We start from the raw sequence: 16,206 nt of genomic DNA on the forward strand, positions 1-16,206 counted from the left end.
CAACAGCCATCCACCTCACAACACCATCCAGCTGATTCACCTGCACCCCAAATCAGCAGACAGACACCTCCAACAACCACTCCCTCTTCCTGCCCCAATGTCCCTAAAAAACTGTTCCTATCCAGCATTGACCTCTTCCCTACACCCCCCCCGACCATACGGTGGAAAAGGATCCAGGCCACATGTCCTGATAGTGAAGGAGCCTGCAACAGGCAGCCTCAAGGAAAATTAGCCTGTCCCAGTTGCCAGAAAGAGCAAGGAGCCTGCCCTGGCAGCCTCAAGGTAAAGGAGCCTGCCTCAGCTGTCAGAAGGAGCAAGGAGCCTGCCCCAACAGGCAAGAAGGGAAAGGAGCCTGCCCCAGCTGCCAGAAAGAACAAGGAGCCTGCCCAAGCAGGCAAGAAGGGAAAGGAGCCTGCCCCAGCAGACAAGAAAAGAAAGGAGCCTGCCCCAGCTGCCAGAAAGACCAAGGAGCCTGCACCAGCAGGCAGGAAGACCAAGGGGCCTGGGGCAGGGACTGTGACAAAGCCCCCACCACCAACCATGGTTGTGCAACCATCCAAGATTGCAGAGGATGGGCAGGACCCTACCCCCCCAGCAGCACCACCATCTCCACTGGGCACCCGTCCGAGGTTGCAAGGGATGGGCAGGAGCCTCCCCCCAGCAGCAGCACCACCACCTCCATTAAGCAGCCGTCCGAAGTTGCAAGGGATGGGCAGGAGCCTATCCCCAGCAGCAGCACCACCTCCACTGAGCAGCCATCACTGTCAGCGGACGGTATGTAGTCCTGCCTCCATGGGCTGCTGTGTAGCCTGTCCACTCCAGAACCAGAGGGTATTCATCAACCTGAGAGACTGTCACCTTGCACTCCCCAGGACCAAGCACAGGGCATGTTACCCCCTCTATAACCAGTGGGTAAGGCACCCACATGGCCAACATTCCCCAGGATTAATGACACAGGGCACGATGCACCCTCCAGAACCAGTGGGTAAGACACCCACATGGCTAACACTCCCCAGGATCAAGAGCACAGGGCATGATGCCCCCTCTAGAACGAGTGGGCAAGACATCCACCTGAGAGACTGTGACCTTGCACTCCCCAGGACCAAGCACAGGGCATGATGCCCCCTTCAGAACTATTGGGTAAGACACCCACATGGCCAACACTCCCCAGGATCAAGAGCACAGGGCACAATGTCCCCTCCAGAACCAGTGGGCAAGACACCCACCTGAGAGACTGTGGCCTTGCTCTCCCCAGGACCAAGCACAGGGCATGTTGCCCTGGCAGAACCAGTGGGTGAGACACCCACATGAGAGACTGTGGCCTTGCACTCCCCAGGACCAAGCACAGGGCATGTTGCCCCCTCCAGAACCAGTGGGTGAGACACCCACATGAGAGACTGTGACCTTGCACTCCACAAGACCAAGCATAGGGCATGTTGCCCCCTCCAGAACCAGTGGATTTGTACCATCTCCCAGCTGAGGTGTCCCCCCATCCCTGTCCCCCTGAGGTGCCTGCCTATTTACCATTTGATGCCCCTGCAGTGTTCTCTCCGTGTTGATGCAGGTGACATGTGTGGCCTTGGACTTTGGCCTGTGGCCATGTGGCCTACAAACATTGTGGACTGGGCCATGTCCCTTTTTCTGTACAAATGTATACATCTATTATCTTGCCTAACCTATTTTTTTAATGCTTTGTTGATCTGATTACATTCACTTTTTCGAAATCGTTTTGTCCTTGCATTATTCATACAAATTACGGGGTAAAATTGTTTTCGTCATGCAGCTGATTGTGTGTATGGTGTGGGCGATTTGGGGGTAGTGCGCATGTATGTCACTGTTGTTTTCCTTCCTCCCTCCCTTGTGTGCTAGGCAGCTGTACTCACGTCATCGTGAACGTAGAACGTAGAAGATCATGGGGAAGACAAGCAGTTCAGGCTCCATGGTGGTGTGGTTGTTCCCTGTGTCTCCAATGGTGAGTCCTTTCCCTTCTGAGCTCAGTTTCTGCCAGGCTTTTGATGTTGTTGGTACCATCCCAGAAAAGGTGGCGGTTTGCAGGGTCATAATATGGTGGGCAGAACATTGACATACACTTGGCTGTAGGCGTCAACCGACGTGGTGGCTGTTGTTTCCGCCCTGGTGGTCGGTGTGGTACATTGGCTGTCTTTCGAAGATCTTTCTGCCATGGTCATAATTTGGCGGTAGTTACCACCTGCCTGTTGGTGGTATTACCGCCACTTTAACACCAACCACCAGGGCTGTAATGAGGGCCTATGTCTGGTGTAGAGGCTACCCCCAGATCTGTACAGAAAACTTATAAAAGTTTGATTTTCAAATGTTTGAGGGGTCTCTGCATAGAACGACGTTTAAGGATTGGGAGGAACCCCAACAAGGAATTTCTCTTAAATCTCCTCCTTCAGGATGACCAGGGACATACCACTGGTCAAGTACAGTCAGACGGAGAGGTAGAGAAGGATTCCAACCAGGCAGGCTCAGGAGAGCATTCTGAAGATCCTAGAGAGGGTGTTTCCACAAATCTTTCCATCAACAAACCCCCTAGTGTAGCTGTTAGTGGTGAGGGGTCACATACAAGTAGGGCTCCCTTCATACCCAGAGACCAGGTAACTAGGGTTACTCAAGTTAGGGAAAGATCTGCCTCTGCCAATTCCCATGTCACTTTTGTCTCAGAGGTGTAACACACCTCCAACCCTGAGGACCAGTCCCTAGATAGGGAACTCAGAAAGCTGAGGTTGAAAGAGGCCAGACTGAGGCTACATCAGCTGACCTTCGACAGGAAATCCCTGGCTGTGGAAAGGGGAAGGCAGGGGTTGGGGTTGGTTCCCCATGGTGGCAGCAGCAGTAATTTCAGGAACTATAGTGTTAGGGAACATATATTTGATTCCAGAAATCTGCACAAGGTAGTTCCCCTTTACAAAGATGAGGATGACATTTATAAGTGGTTTGCTGTACCTGAGAGGGCCTGTAAAGTTCAGTGGGTACCTCAAGCACAGTGGGCTGCTATCCTGTGGTTGTCTTTCACTGGCAAGGGGAGAGACAGACTCCTTATTGTCAGGGAGAATAACTCAGACAACTACCATGTTCTGAAAGGTGCACTCTTGGAAGGTCTAGACTCAACCACTGAATAATATTGAATCAAGTTCAGAGGGACCAGAAAGGAGTCTTCACAGGATTGGATAGACTTTGTAGACTGTTCTGTGAAGGCCCTAGAACGTTGGCTAAATGGCAGTAAGGTGACTGACTATGAAAACCTCTATAACTTAATTATGAGAGAGCATATTTTGAACAATTGTGTGTGTGATTTGTTGCACCAGTATCTTGGGGACTCAGATCTGACCTCTCCCCAAGAACTGGGAAAGAAGGTAGACAAATGAGTCAGAACAAGGGTGAGCAAGAAAAGCGGGGTGACAAGGACAGCAAGAAGAAGGATGGTAAATCTCATGACAAGGGTGGTGTGAGATGAGATTTTTTTTGCATCGTTAGCCCCCACTTTTTTGCCTGATGTTGATGTGTTCTAGAAGTTGGTTGTGCTCAGGGCCCCTGCTAAACAGGTTCCCTGAGCCAGATCTCCTTCCCTAAAATTGTTGTGATGCTTAGCACAAATATTTATACTCTTAAAAAACCCTGTAGGTCCCTAGTAAATGGGTACCCCAGTACTCAGGACAAGAGATATTAAGAGTAGGACCCTGGAAGCAGCAGCACTGATTGTGCCACGCCCAAGGGTCCTGCACCCAGATGCACCCAGCCTTGTCATTGCAGGCTGAGTGTACTGGGGCAGCCCTAAAAAGATAAACTCGACATGGCACACTCTCTGTGTGCCCTGTCCACTGTACACTGCATATGTTATGGGTAAGTCACCCCTCTAGCAGGCCTTTCAGCATTAAGGCAGGGTGCACCATACTATGGGGGTCATTCTAAGTCTGGCGGGCGGCGGAGGCCGCCCGCCAGACTTCCCCCACCAAAATACCGCTCCGCGGTCGAAAGACCGCTGAGGGTATTTTGGGATTTGCCCTGGGCTGGCGGGCGACCGCCAAAAGGCCGCCCGCCAGCCCAGGGCAAATCAACCTTCCCACGAGGACGCCGGCTCAGAATTGAGCCGGCGGAGTGGGAAGGTGCGACAGGTGCAGTGGCACCCGTCGCGTATTTCAGTGTCTGCAAAGCAGACACTGAAATACAGAGTGGGGCCCTCTTACGGGGGCCCCTGCAGTGCCCATGCCACTGGCATGGGCACTGCAGGGGCCCCCAGGGGCCCCACGGCACCCCCTACCGCCATCCTGTTCCTGACGGGAGACCCGCCAGGAACAGGATGGCGGTAGGGGGTGTCAGAATCCCCATAGCGGCGGAGCGCGCTCTGCCGCCATGGAGGATTCTGAAGGGCAGCGGAAAACCGGCGGGAGACCGACGGTTTTCCGAATCTGACCGCGGCCAAACCGCCGTGGTCAGAATGCCCTGCGGGGCACCGCCGGCCTGTCGGCGGTGCTCCCGCCGACAATCAGGGCCTATATGTGAAGGCATAGCTCCATGAGCAATATGCCCCCACTGTGTCCTTGCTATACCTAGGATATAGTGAGTGAACAGAGCAGCTATTTTAATGTATGTACTGGGCACTGGTCAAACATGAGTTCCCCGGCTTCATAATGGCCACTCTGCACCCTAGATTTTTTTATATAAAGCAACTCAGAATATTAAATCCAAACTGATAACAGTATTGGATTTAACCTTATATGTACCTAGGAGCCACCTTTGAGGTGCCCCGTGCAAAAGCTAACCCTAACTGGCAGAGTTGCTGGCTGGTTCCATCCAGCTGCCACTCCAGACAGCCAGTATACAAACCTGGGGGAGAGCCCAGGCTCTCTAGTTCGTAAGACAATGCCCTTCCTGGGTGGAGGAGCAAACTCCTCCCCCATCAGGAATGTGCAACACCCTGGCGGTGAGCTTCAAAGGGCTACAGCCCCTGAAACTCGAGACTCCAGGCCTGCTGCTAGCAGCAGAGGGCTTCCCCCTTTGCAAACCCCCAATTTTGGTGGAGGCAAAGGCAGGAAACCAGACAAAGGGTAGGAGGAGTGGCCTCACTGAGCATGCATACCCCTATGGGCTTGCATGCCAAGTGGACCCTCTGATTCAAATTTATCCATCTTGGAATGGAAAAAAACAGCCAATGAGGTTTAGGGACGTGACCCTTCCCACAGGAAATGGTTACAATAGTGGGTGTGGTCACCGAAGGGAAAGTGCCCCATTGGACACTACCAGGTTCCCCCTAAAACTAAATACTGAATTTAGTAGGCTCCCCTAGACCAAGATTTTAGATTCGAAAAGGACTCAAAGAAGATTAGAAAAGGATTCCAAGAAGACCAGCACCAGAGAAACCGCCAGGTTGAGAACTGAGGACCTGCTGCACCAGAAAAGGCGCCAAGACCCCTGCTGCACCAGAGTCCCGACAATCGTGACAGCAGACGAGCTGATCACCTGGCCGACCCCAAGAAACCCAGGGGACCTCCAGGCTTCAACGATCTCCTCAGATCACCCTCCTGAGTAGAGGCACCACTCATGAAAAGCAAGTAAACTGCAAATGACCAAGAAACCAGTGTAGGAAACTTCACTGAATCGCTCATATCTCCTCGACCGGAAGTCACAGCCAGATCCAGTGACACACAGACGACAGTCAATAGGTGTCCCCCCACTTGTACCATTTTTGGTGGTGCTGCAACCCCCAGTGGCCGAGATAGAGCAATATGCTGGGTCCCGGTCAGCTGACATTGGACCAGGAGAAAACCAGCTCCCCCGAGTTGACAAAGGATCAGGAGGAAGCCCCAGTCAAGGGACTTCAGGAACACCCTGGACCTCCAACAAGAGTGCTCCCGTTATCCTGCAAGCAACCCCCAAAGAGACTTAAATCCAGCCGCAGTGGACTTTGTTGTGCACAGTATCCATGCCCTTCAAAACGCCCAGCACCTGGCCGCCCTGGGTCTTGCATCGCAAATTCTGCTGTCTGCCCCAGGTCCCCAACCCCTTGTGACCTCAACAGCCTAAGGGGACCCCCAGGTACCACTTTGAATTTGCAAACCAGCCCCTTTTCCAAGTGGCCGCTCCAGGTTGCCGTGTGCCAAGAACTTTCCTAACATGGCTCCCGCCAGAACCAGGAGCTGCCTGAAGCTCTCCAGCTGGCACAAGGTGCCCTCCACCTACTGTGACCACGCTGCAAAAGAAGAGACTGGTAACTCAACTGTACGATTTTTAATGCACTTTTAGAAGTGACTGCTTATTGATTCCAATGGTGCATAATTACGCACAGAGACTCAGGCCCTCATTATGGCATTGGCAGTATGTACCTCTTACCACCATGCTGACTGCCACAAACATATTGCCACCGCGGTGGATTACCGCTAATCATATTATGGAAAACACATAGCAATCCGTCACTATACAGCCACACACACAAGTCCATGAGTCCAAAGGTTGGTGAGAAACTGACGGTATTCAAACCAACACTGTTACGCCAACAGAACTATGCCCACAGCATTATGACCCGTAATCAACGCAGCAGACATTCAATGGAGGTAAACCATTGGCGGTACATACCGCCACACTCAAAATACACACACACATACAAAACAGCATTTCATTGGACAATTCAAATAACACACACCTGACACACATACACACACCACATACACACACCCACACCACTATAAAACACCCACCCACATTACCCACAACCCTTTACTATTAAAAACAAGTGCCATTAGAAAGATAGCAAGACCACAGACAAGACCACAGCCACACACCACCATCACCTATACACCATCCACACACCTTCCATCACACATCCCAACACATCACCCTACACACCCTCACCCACACCACTCACACTACACCCATGGTACCATAACAACACCCCAGGTTCTCTGAGGAGGAGCTAAGGGTCCGGGTGGAGGAAATCATCCGGGTAGAGCCACAGCTGTTCGGATCACAGGTGCAGCAGACATCCATTGCTAGGAAGATGGAGCTATGGCAGAGAATCGTGGACAAGGTCAAAGCCGTTGGACAGCACCCAAGAACAAGGGATGACATCAGGAAGAGGTGGAACGACCTATGGGGGAAGGTGCGTTCCACAGCAACAAGACACCAAATAGCTGTACAGAGGACTGGCGGTGGACCCCCCACCTCCTCCCCCACAACTAACAGCATGGGAGGAGCAAGTCTTGGCAATCACCCTTCCTGAGGGCTTGGCAGGAGTAGGAGGAGGACTGGACTCTGGTAAGTCAACTCTTTACTACTTTCAACCCCCCACATGCATGCCACCACATACACAACCCTTACTCCCACTCCCATCACTCCACCATCTCCCACACACCACACCATAACAACTCACCCCTCCCAATACAAAGCCCTGCTTGCAACACCAATGCATGGACACCCATCACAGACCTGCATGGACACCAATCTCTAAAACATGCACACCAGAGGGAAACAGCTAGTCCACCAAACAACAACTCACACAAAGTACAGCTGCCAGGGCAAAAACAACCATGGAGGGCAACACACCCATGCACAAGATGTCAGACGCAGAAACAATAACACTGCACTTATGTCCCAACAGGTCTCCCAGCCAATGTCACCAGACAGGAGATGCCAGCAACATCCAGTCCCCCCCAGAAGAGTCCCACAGTGATGAGAGAAGCTCTGGTCTCCTGCATCTGGATGACCAACCTGGCCTATCAGGGATCTCCGGACAGTCGGTTACCCAGGCACAGTCCCATACCACCACCATACCTCCCCCCTCAGTAAACACCAGCACAGTACCCACCCAGCAGGCCTATACCTCTGTCCCCAGGACACGTCAGTCAGCAGTGTGTTCACCACTACAGGGACCCCAGGCCAACCCACAAACACAGGACGATCAGGCACCTGGGGTCAGTGGCAGTGGGCACACGGTTCAGGGGACAGAGGCACAGGACAACATGGAAGCTGAGAGGACTGCTGTGCGACAGAGGGAGGACAGGCGCAGGGAATCAACTCTCCAGGAGGCACTCACCAAGATCCTGGGAGCATACCACCATTCCCAGGAGACGATGGGCCAGATACTGTACAAGATACAAGAGAACCAGCAGCTGCAGGAGGGACAGTATCTGGGGATCAGGGAGGACTTGAAGGACATCAACACCACCCTGGTCACCATTGCAGGGGTGCTGGCAGACATGACCAGTGGCACACCACCGGGCCCCTACTTTTGTAATTTAGTAGCGATTAGATTAAGCATTAGCAGAAGACATCTTGTATTTAGCAACTATTGTGAACATTTCGCGGAATCCATTTTGTATTTATGGCAGCCATTTTCTCTGCCACATGCTGCCATGTGCTCGCTCCTACCTTCCTGTTAACTACTGTTGAAAAATCTGTCTAGTGACAAGTTATATTTAGCATCTCCCACTTTCGCACATGCCCAGTAAGATATGCAGCTGTTAGTCATTAGTAACAGACAGTAATGTGTCAACTAGTCCTTGAAAACTGTTAGCCCCTCCTACCTGTCGACTGTGCATTTCCATATGACCTTATATGTATATAAGTCTTGCTTCTATAATTATACCACCTTCTTTTAGCCCCTGCGTGGGTATAAAAGGACCATGCTCTCTTAGTTTAGTGTGCTACTTCAAACATTACCGAAGGGTGCTGTTTGAACTGTAGTACCACCTCATGAGGTTTAATAAACTTTGTCTTTTATTTCAGTTTCTGTGCTAACTTCTTCCTATATGATCTGAGGACTTTGTGCAGAGAAGGGCGAACCCCTTGCACTAGTAGGCCTTGCTGAGGCTTACTTCGACAAATTGGCGCCCGAACAGGGACTCATCGGCGACTCAGACGCCCGACGGATTGGTCGCGACGAAGGATTGGGATCTCGCTGCGGACGATCAATGCCTGAGGAGACCCAAGTCTTGGCAACCACGGCGTTTTTCCCTTCTTTCTGATTTAACCATCCAGGTGGCGCCGGTCCTCGACTGAGATCCTTTTTGTTCATTCGTCGTGCAGTGACCATTTGGTCAATTTTAGAACTTGGCAGTTGGAAGCTGGAAGCCTTGTGATTGGTAAGAGCCGTTTTACGGCACTTGCTGTGGGTTTTGATGCCTTTGTTTCACCACTTACCGTGGCTCTCGTGTTTCGGGTGACTAGTCAATTTGTGTCCTTTGAATTGATATATAAATTGCAATTCATATAGGCAGGAAATGAGGAGAATTTTCTCCAATTTAATTTTGTTTTGAACGGCACCTTAAGTGCTACTTTGATTATAATACTGCATATTGTGCACTATTTTTGGCATGCCTGCTTTTAGCGCACTTTGTAGGATGTGTTGCTTTTGTAATGGTACCAATGTGAGACTGGAAGAATCGCAACCGGCACCCCCAGAGGGGACGCCCAATAGAGATATGTATGTTAAACATGGTCTTTCTTCTATAATGTACAGCACATTATGGAATAAATACACTCGTGTGGATCCTGAGTTACATTGGCCTATGCATGGGTCATTTGATTTGCGAAAGATTGAGTATGTGGGACAATGTATGTGTAAGCGAAGATCTAGGCAAGATATGTTTGACTGTGTACGAATTTGGGAGAAAGAAGTGCGTGGACGAGTGAAATGTGAGCAAGCCTTGCTTGAGAAAGAGCAGCGGAAGAATGTATATGTGAAAGCATTGGAAATGAGAAAGAAAGAAATAAATGACTTAAAGGAGATAGAAGAGAAAGAACGTAAATTACAGGTAACTGGCCAATACACTGTTCGGCAACCTCTCTATCCTATCCTTAATAAACTGCACAATGATTTTTTGTTACTAGATCGCCCTCCACCTCTGTATGTCATTTCTTCTGCCCCTCATGAGCTAGCTGAGGTCTCCGGTACGGAGCAACAGAAGATACGAGACAGTCGCTCTATGTTGCCTGCTGACCGTGCATCTGAGCATAGATCTATTGCTCATAAAGCAATTTGTAGCATTGTCTCTGCTTCTGAACTTTTAGACAACATGAAAGGGTGGACGGAAAAGGAGCAGCTATATTTTACTGAGGCATTTGACACAGAAGTTATTGAACTATTTCAGAAATATTCTGATGAGTTAGAGCCCGATGATGTAGCAGCTGATCGTGAGCAAATGCGTGATGGTCTTTTTGTTTTCTCCCAGGTGGCTGATGCAATCAGGCGTTTGGTGAAATAATGTGTTGCGGCAGACCGTTTGCGAGAGGATAAAAGGGCCGTGGACGTAGTTGCACGGACATCTCAGACCGGCGGGGTGCAAGCTTCCATCTTCGGAACAGATAAGACTTTGATAGTTCACGCGAAACCAAAGCGGGAGGCCGCGCCTTTGTACGTTCTTCCTAAAGGATCGGGTATAAGTGATGATAAAACTTCTGTTGATGCTAAGGGTTATTTTATTTATAATTGGGTGTATACTCCTTGGAATAGGGCAGATGTAATGGCACTTAAAACAGCATTACCTGACCCATGGAAAAATCCAGCCGCCTTTTATGAGGAAGTTGAGGGAGCAATTAGTTCTTGTACTATGACTTTGGCTGATATTGATTTATTTTTTGGATTGATATTACCACCAGATATGTGGAGAACTGTTCGTAAAGTTGATGATCGTGTAGTTTTTGGGGCGTCATGGAAAGAATTAGAACAGATGGACGGGGATAGGAAACCTGAGAAAAAGCCGAATAAGTTGATTCTAGATCTTCCCGCAGCCATATTAGTTAAGTTAAAAACGATTATTCCCCCTAAAAAGATAGATTGGACTGTTTTAGCGTCTTGTAAGCAAAAGGCAGATGAATCGGTCTCTGATTTCTTTACACACTTTGAAGAAGCATTTCATGATTTTAGCGGCCAGTTATTGTCATATGATACGGGCAGACATTTGTTCGTTGATAAATATGTCGCAAATCTGTTACCATGAATAGCTAGTCGTCTAAAAGCTAGTGAAAGTTCATGGACTACCTCTACTCCGGTTTCTCTTTTGACTATGGCTCAGTATTATGAACATCAGGAATTAGAAGCAAAAGGTAGCGAGGATAAAAAGATTAAAGAATTAAAGACGAAGGTTATGTTGCCTCAAGCTTATGGTCCGCCTTTTAGAGGTAGTGATAGAGGTGGACGTGGATCTTATGGTTCTTCTTACACTCGTTCGAATTTGTCTGTTGATCAGTGTGCGTATTGTAAGAAATGTGGGCATTGGGCTGCCGATTGTCCAGCACTACGTGTTCAGCAGTGTTCACGTGGTTGGGGACAAATGAGAAATCGCTCAGGATATTCAGGGCCTAGAAGAAGCACAAATGATCATGCTAGGTTTGATGCTACTGTACGAAGGCAGGATGGGTTTAACACTTTTGATAGACAGAACCAATACCAGATATCTAACTATGTGCAGCCTGATTTCCAAGATTCTGCTTATGCATAGGATTGCCTAGTATGGGGTAAGGAATCAGTTGAAGTTCCAGTAGATCAGAGGGGTCCCTATGTTACAGCACATGTTTTGGGTTCTACTGATCAGTTTCTGGTTGATACAGGAGCTACTCGTAGCACCTTGTCTAAAAAATTGGTTCCAAGGGCTCCCCTGTCTGGCTTAACCATTACATCGATAGGTTTCGATGGAACACCTTCCCCTAGCCCATTGTCACAACCACTTGCATTCCATTTTGATAAATTTACTGCTCCATGTCCGTTTTTGCTTTCTCCAAATACACCAGACAATATTGTGGGTCTTGATATGCTCAAGTATTTCAGGGCTACATTACGATGCTCTCCTGAAGGGGTGCATGTTATTTTGAATGATAATCATCCTGTGATGGAAAGAGTTTGTCTTGTTAAAGAGGACATTGCATTAGCTTCACTCCCTAGTACTTTGTGGGCTACTTCAGATACTGATGTGGGACAAATTATTATTCCACCGGTACATATTAGTATCAAGGAGGGAGCTGCATTGCCACGTTTGCCTCAATACACAATTTCACAGGAGGGCAAAGAATCACTCACACGAATTGTGCATGATCTTATTGCAGTTGGAGTTGTTGAGGAAGTTCTGTGTAATGTTTGTAACAGTCCGATTCTTCCTATTCTGAAAAAGGATATTGATACTAGGATTTACCGATTCATTATTGATTTACGAGAAGTGAATCAGATTGTGGTACCACAATATCCTGCGGTATCTGACATCACAACACTTCTTACTTTGGTTCCCACGACAGCAACTACGTTCTCTGTGATAGACTTGAAGAATGCTTTCTTTTCGATCCCTATTCATCCTGACAGCCGATATTTGTTTGGTTTTACTTTGAATAAACGATCATGTAGATTTTGCAGAGTTCCTCAAGGCTACACTGAGAGTCCTAGTATTTTATAGTCAAGCGTTAAAACGACAACTTGATTCGTTTGTTTTGCCTGAAGGTGTGGCTCTCATACAATATGTCAATGATATTTTGTTGGCAGCTGACACCCCTGAGCAATGTGAAAAGTGCACATTGTCCCTTCTTTATTTTCTTGCTTCACACCATCATAAAGTGTCACAAAAGAAATTGCAATATTGTAGACCAAAGGTAACCTATTTAGGTCACCTTTTGCCTAAGGAGGGCCGTGCACTTACATTAGATCGTATTCAAGCAATTTTAGACACACCAGTACCCTCTACTCAGAAAGATGTTCGTGCATTCCTTGGTCTTTACTTCTTTTTGTAGGCAATGGATTTTAGGGTTTTCACACATTGTCAAACCTTTGCTAGCACTTTTGATTAAAGATACTCCAATGCCCCTCCCATGGACAGATGAATGTGAGACTGCTTTCCGGCAGCTACGACAAGCCCTTTGTTCAGCACCAGTGTTAGGTACTCCAGATTACACGAAGCCTTTTGCACTTTACGTACATGAGAAAGATGGATGTGCATTGTCAGTTTTAGTACAGACACATGGCGATAAGCAGCGTCCCTGTGCATGTTTTTCAGCAGTACTTGATCCTGTCGCTCGAGCGTTGCCTGGGTGTTTTCGTTCAGTTGCGGCAACAGCTGTGTCAATACGTCAGAGTGAAGGGATAGCTTTGTCACAGAAGCTGTTGGTGTTAGTACCCCATGCGGTTGATGGTCTTTTAAATCAAACATAGACGCAACATTTAACTAGCGCTCGCCTGACAGGATATGAATTGACATTGCTACTAAATCCAGCCACTTTGTTGCCATATCTGGTGATTCAGCCTCAGTCACAAGGAACACATGATTGTATATTCCTTACCGAAGAACAGACAAAGGGTCGTATTGATTTGCAAGATATGCCCCTTCCAGATGCAGATGGGGAATTGTGGGTTGATGGGTCTTGTTTGAAGTTGCCAGACGGTACGACCTCAGCTGCATATGCAATCACCACAATACACACGGTTGTGGAGACAGCTCGTATACCACAGAAGTCAGCTCAAGCAGCTGAACTAACAGCTTTGACACGAGCATGTGAGCTTAGTACTGACTTATGTGTGAACATTTATACAGACAGCCGCTATGCTTTTGGAGTGGCTCATGATTTTGGTTTGCTTTGGAAGGAGAGAGGCTTTCTCACATCCCACGGGATGCAGATAATGCACCGAGAATTAGTGCATAACCTCTTGACTGCATTGACATATCCAAAGAAAATAGCTATTGTGAAATGTAGTGCACACAAGAGAGTGATCGATAAGATAGGGCAAGGTAATGCCCTTGCGGACCGCGTAGAACGTGAGACTGCGATGCAGCGAAGTACTACTTCTAAGTATGTAGTGAAGTCACAAGCTGAACGTTGGCATAGTTCTAGACAAGACGTATTAGATATACAGAAATCTGCTTCTGTGAAAGAACGTGAGCAATGGTCTGAAGAAGGAGAATTGGATGATGAGGGCTGTTGGCGGAATAAGCAGATGGATAAATGGAAATTGCCTATAGCTTTTGTACAACCTATGGTTCAGATGACACATGGGCTGGCACATGTTGGAGCTTCAACAATAACGAAGTTGCTTATGCAAGTTTGGGAGCATCCAGAAATTTCCAGTACAGCTAAGAGTGTAGTACAGTCTTGTTTGATCTGTTTCCAATACAATCCTGGAAAAGGGACACGAACTCCTGCGGGAGGGTTTGCTACACCAACTGCACCTTTCGAAGTTCTACAAATGGATTATATTCAGCTTGAACGCTGCAACAATTTAAAGTATGTCTTGGTGGTGGTATGTGCCTTCAGTAAATGGATAGAGGCGTACCCCACAAAGGATAATACTGCTATTACCACAGCAAAGGTGCTTTTGAAAGAATTTTTCCCTAGGTTTGGTGTTTGCAGACTTTTATGGAATGATAACGGACCTCATTTTGTTGGGAAAGTTATTAAGTATGTCCTGAAAGGATTAGGGATCAAACAGAAGTTCCATGCGGTTTTCCACCCACAATCAACAAGGTTGGTGGAAAGTTATAATGCTACTTTGAAGCTGAAGTTAGCGAAGATACAGGCTTCCACATCTTTAACTTGTCCGGATGCATTACCGTTGGCATTATTGTCTATTAGGTCAGTGCCACACTCTCGAACAGGCCTCACCCCCTATGAAATAGTATTTGGAAGGCCAATGAACATTTGGGGAGTTCCTAAGCCAAATTCTGTATATGATGTACCTTGTGTCCTGATGAATGATTATTTGGCACAGTTAACCGAAAATGTGTTTCCTATTCATCAACAGGTTCTAGAAGCACTTCCTGACAGATCTACAGGTGAAGGCCATGAACTCCGACCTGGTGACCAGGTGATGATTAAGTCCTTTGAAAGATCAAGCAGCTTGGAACCAAGGTGGGGAGGCCCAGAGCAGGTGCTCCTTGCGACAAGGACAGCATTTCGAGTGATGAACCAAAAGAATTGGGTCCATAATACTCACTGCAAGAGAGTGCTACCTACCTTGGTGGAACCTGCTGTGCTGACCGATCATCGAGAGATTTTAACTACGGAGAAAGACCGTGCTATATCACCTGACGAATCTGCGGAGTTCTTCCCGGACCATACGATTTCTGGAGTGTCGCGATATAATTTGAGGCCGAGGAAAGAATCTGTAGTGCTGAAAAAAACTGGTTCAGCTACCGCCCTGGGTTAGTGAAACGGGGAGCCAATGTGGCAAGGGGGGGGGGAATCAGCCATGCATTCGAGTAGTGACACCCGTCTTGCCCCGTAGTGAAGAAATCAGCGGCTGCCCAGGGATAAGAGCTCCAACAATTTTTTTTTATTAATTTCTGAAAGGGACGATTATCACTGTTGCTAAAATGAATAACAAAGTGATCATTAGTAGTATGGGGTTTGTTGTTGTTTTGGTGGTTATGGCAATAATCACCTGGTTTGTTGAAAAGATGGCTCCTGCTCATGAATTTTTTGTTGGCACTACTCCAGTACCAGAGGATCACTATTACTTTACGCTTTCCTATCATGAGCAGAAGCACCGTCAAACGTACTTCAATAATACTTTCATTCAGATGTTGCATCATACTCATAATGCTACAAATACTACTAACTGTTGGGTATGTGGAATGATACCTGCGTATCAAAAGAAAGGAGGAACACCTTTCATTCCTCTTCCTTTTTCACACAATGATTCTTGTCAAGCTTGGTGTACGCTTTTGTTTGCATCTGGAGAACGTACAGAGGGCGGACTTCTTTTTCGCCTTAATAAAGTATGCTACCAAGACAAAGATGGGTATCCCCAAACCAAAGGAACTAAATGGGTATGGAAAGAGTATCAACCGGATAATGTTTCAATATCATATGTCTTCACAAATATAAGAGGCTCTGACAAGAAAGAACAATTTGTGATTTCTGTTACAAAAACTAAATTTATTTATATATACGTAGCATTGGGCGAATTCCAGTGGGGATAAGCAATTGTAACTTGATTTTAACTATTGAGGGGGTAAATAATGGTAGTTTTACAGCTTCACATAATACATATTTTGTTTGTGGTAACTATGGATATTACCAACTACCTGTTTGGTGGTCAGGTGTGTGTTATGTATCTTTTCTACTACCCCCTGTGTTTTTGGCACCTGCATCATATCACCGAGATTTTAAACTGTTCAATGACATCATTAAAAATAGATATAAAAGGACAATAAGTACAAACGAGGTAGACCAAACGGACACTAGTCTGCAAGAATATGTTGATTTTAATTTAGG

This window comes from Pleurodeles waltl, chromosome 7 (assembly GCF_031143425.1).
Source record: "Pleurodeles waltl isolate 20211129_DDA chromosome 7, aPleWal1.hap1.20221129, whole genome shotgun sequence".
Classification (NCBI taxonomy): domain Eukaryota; kingdom Metazoa; phylum Chordata; class Amphibia; order Caudata; family Salamandridae; genus Pleurodeles; species Pleurodeles waltl.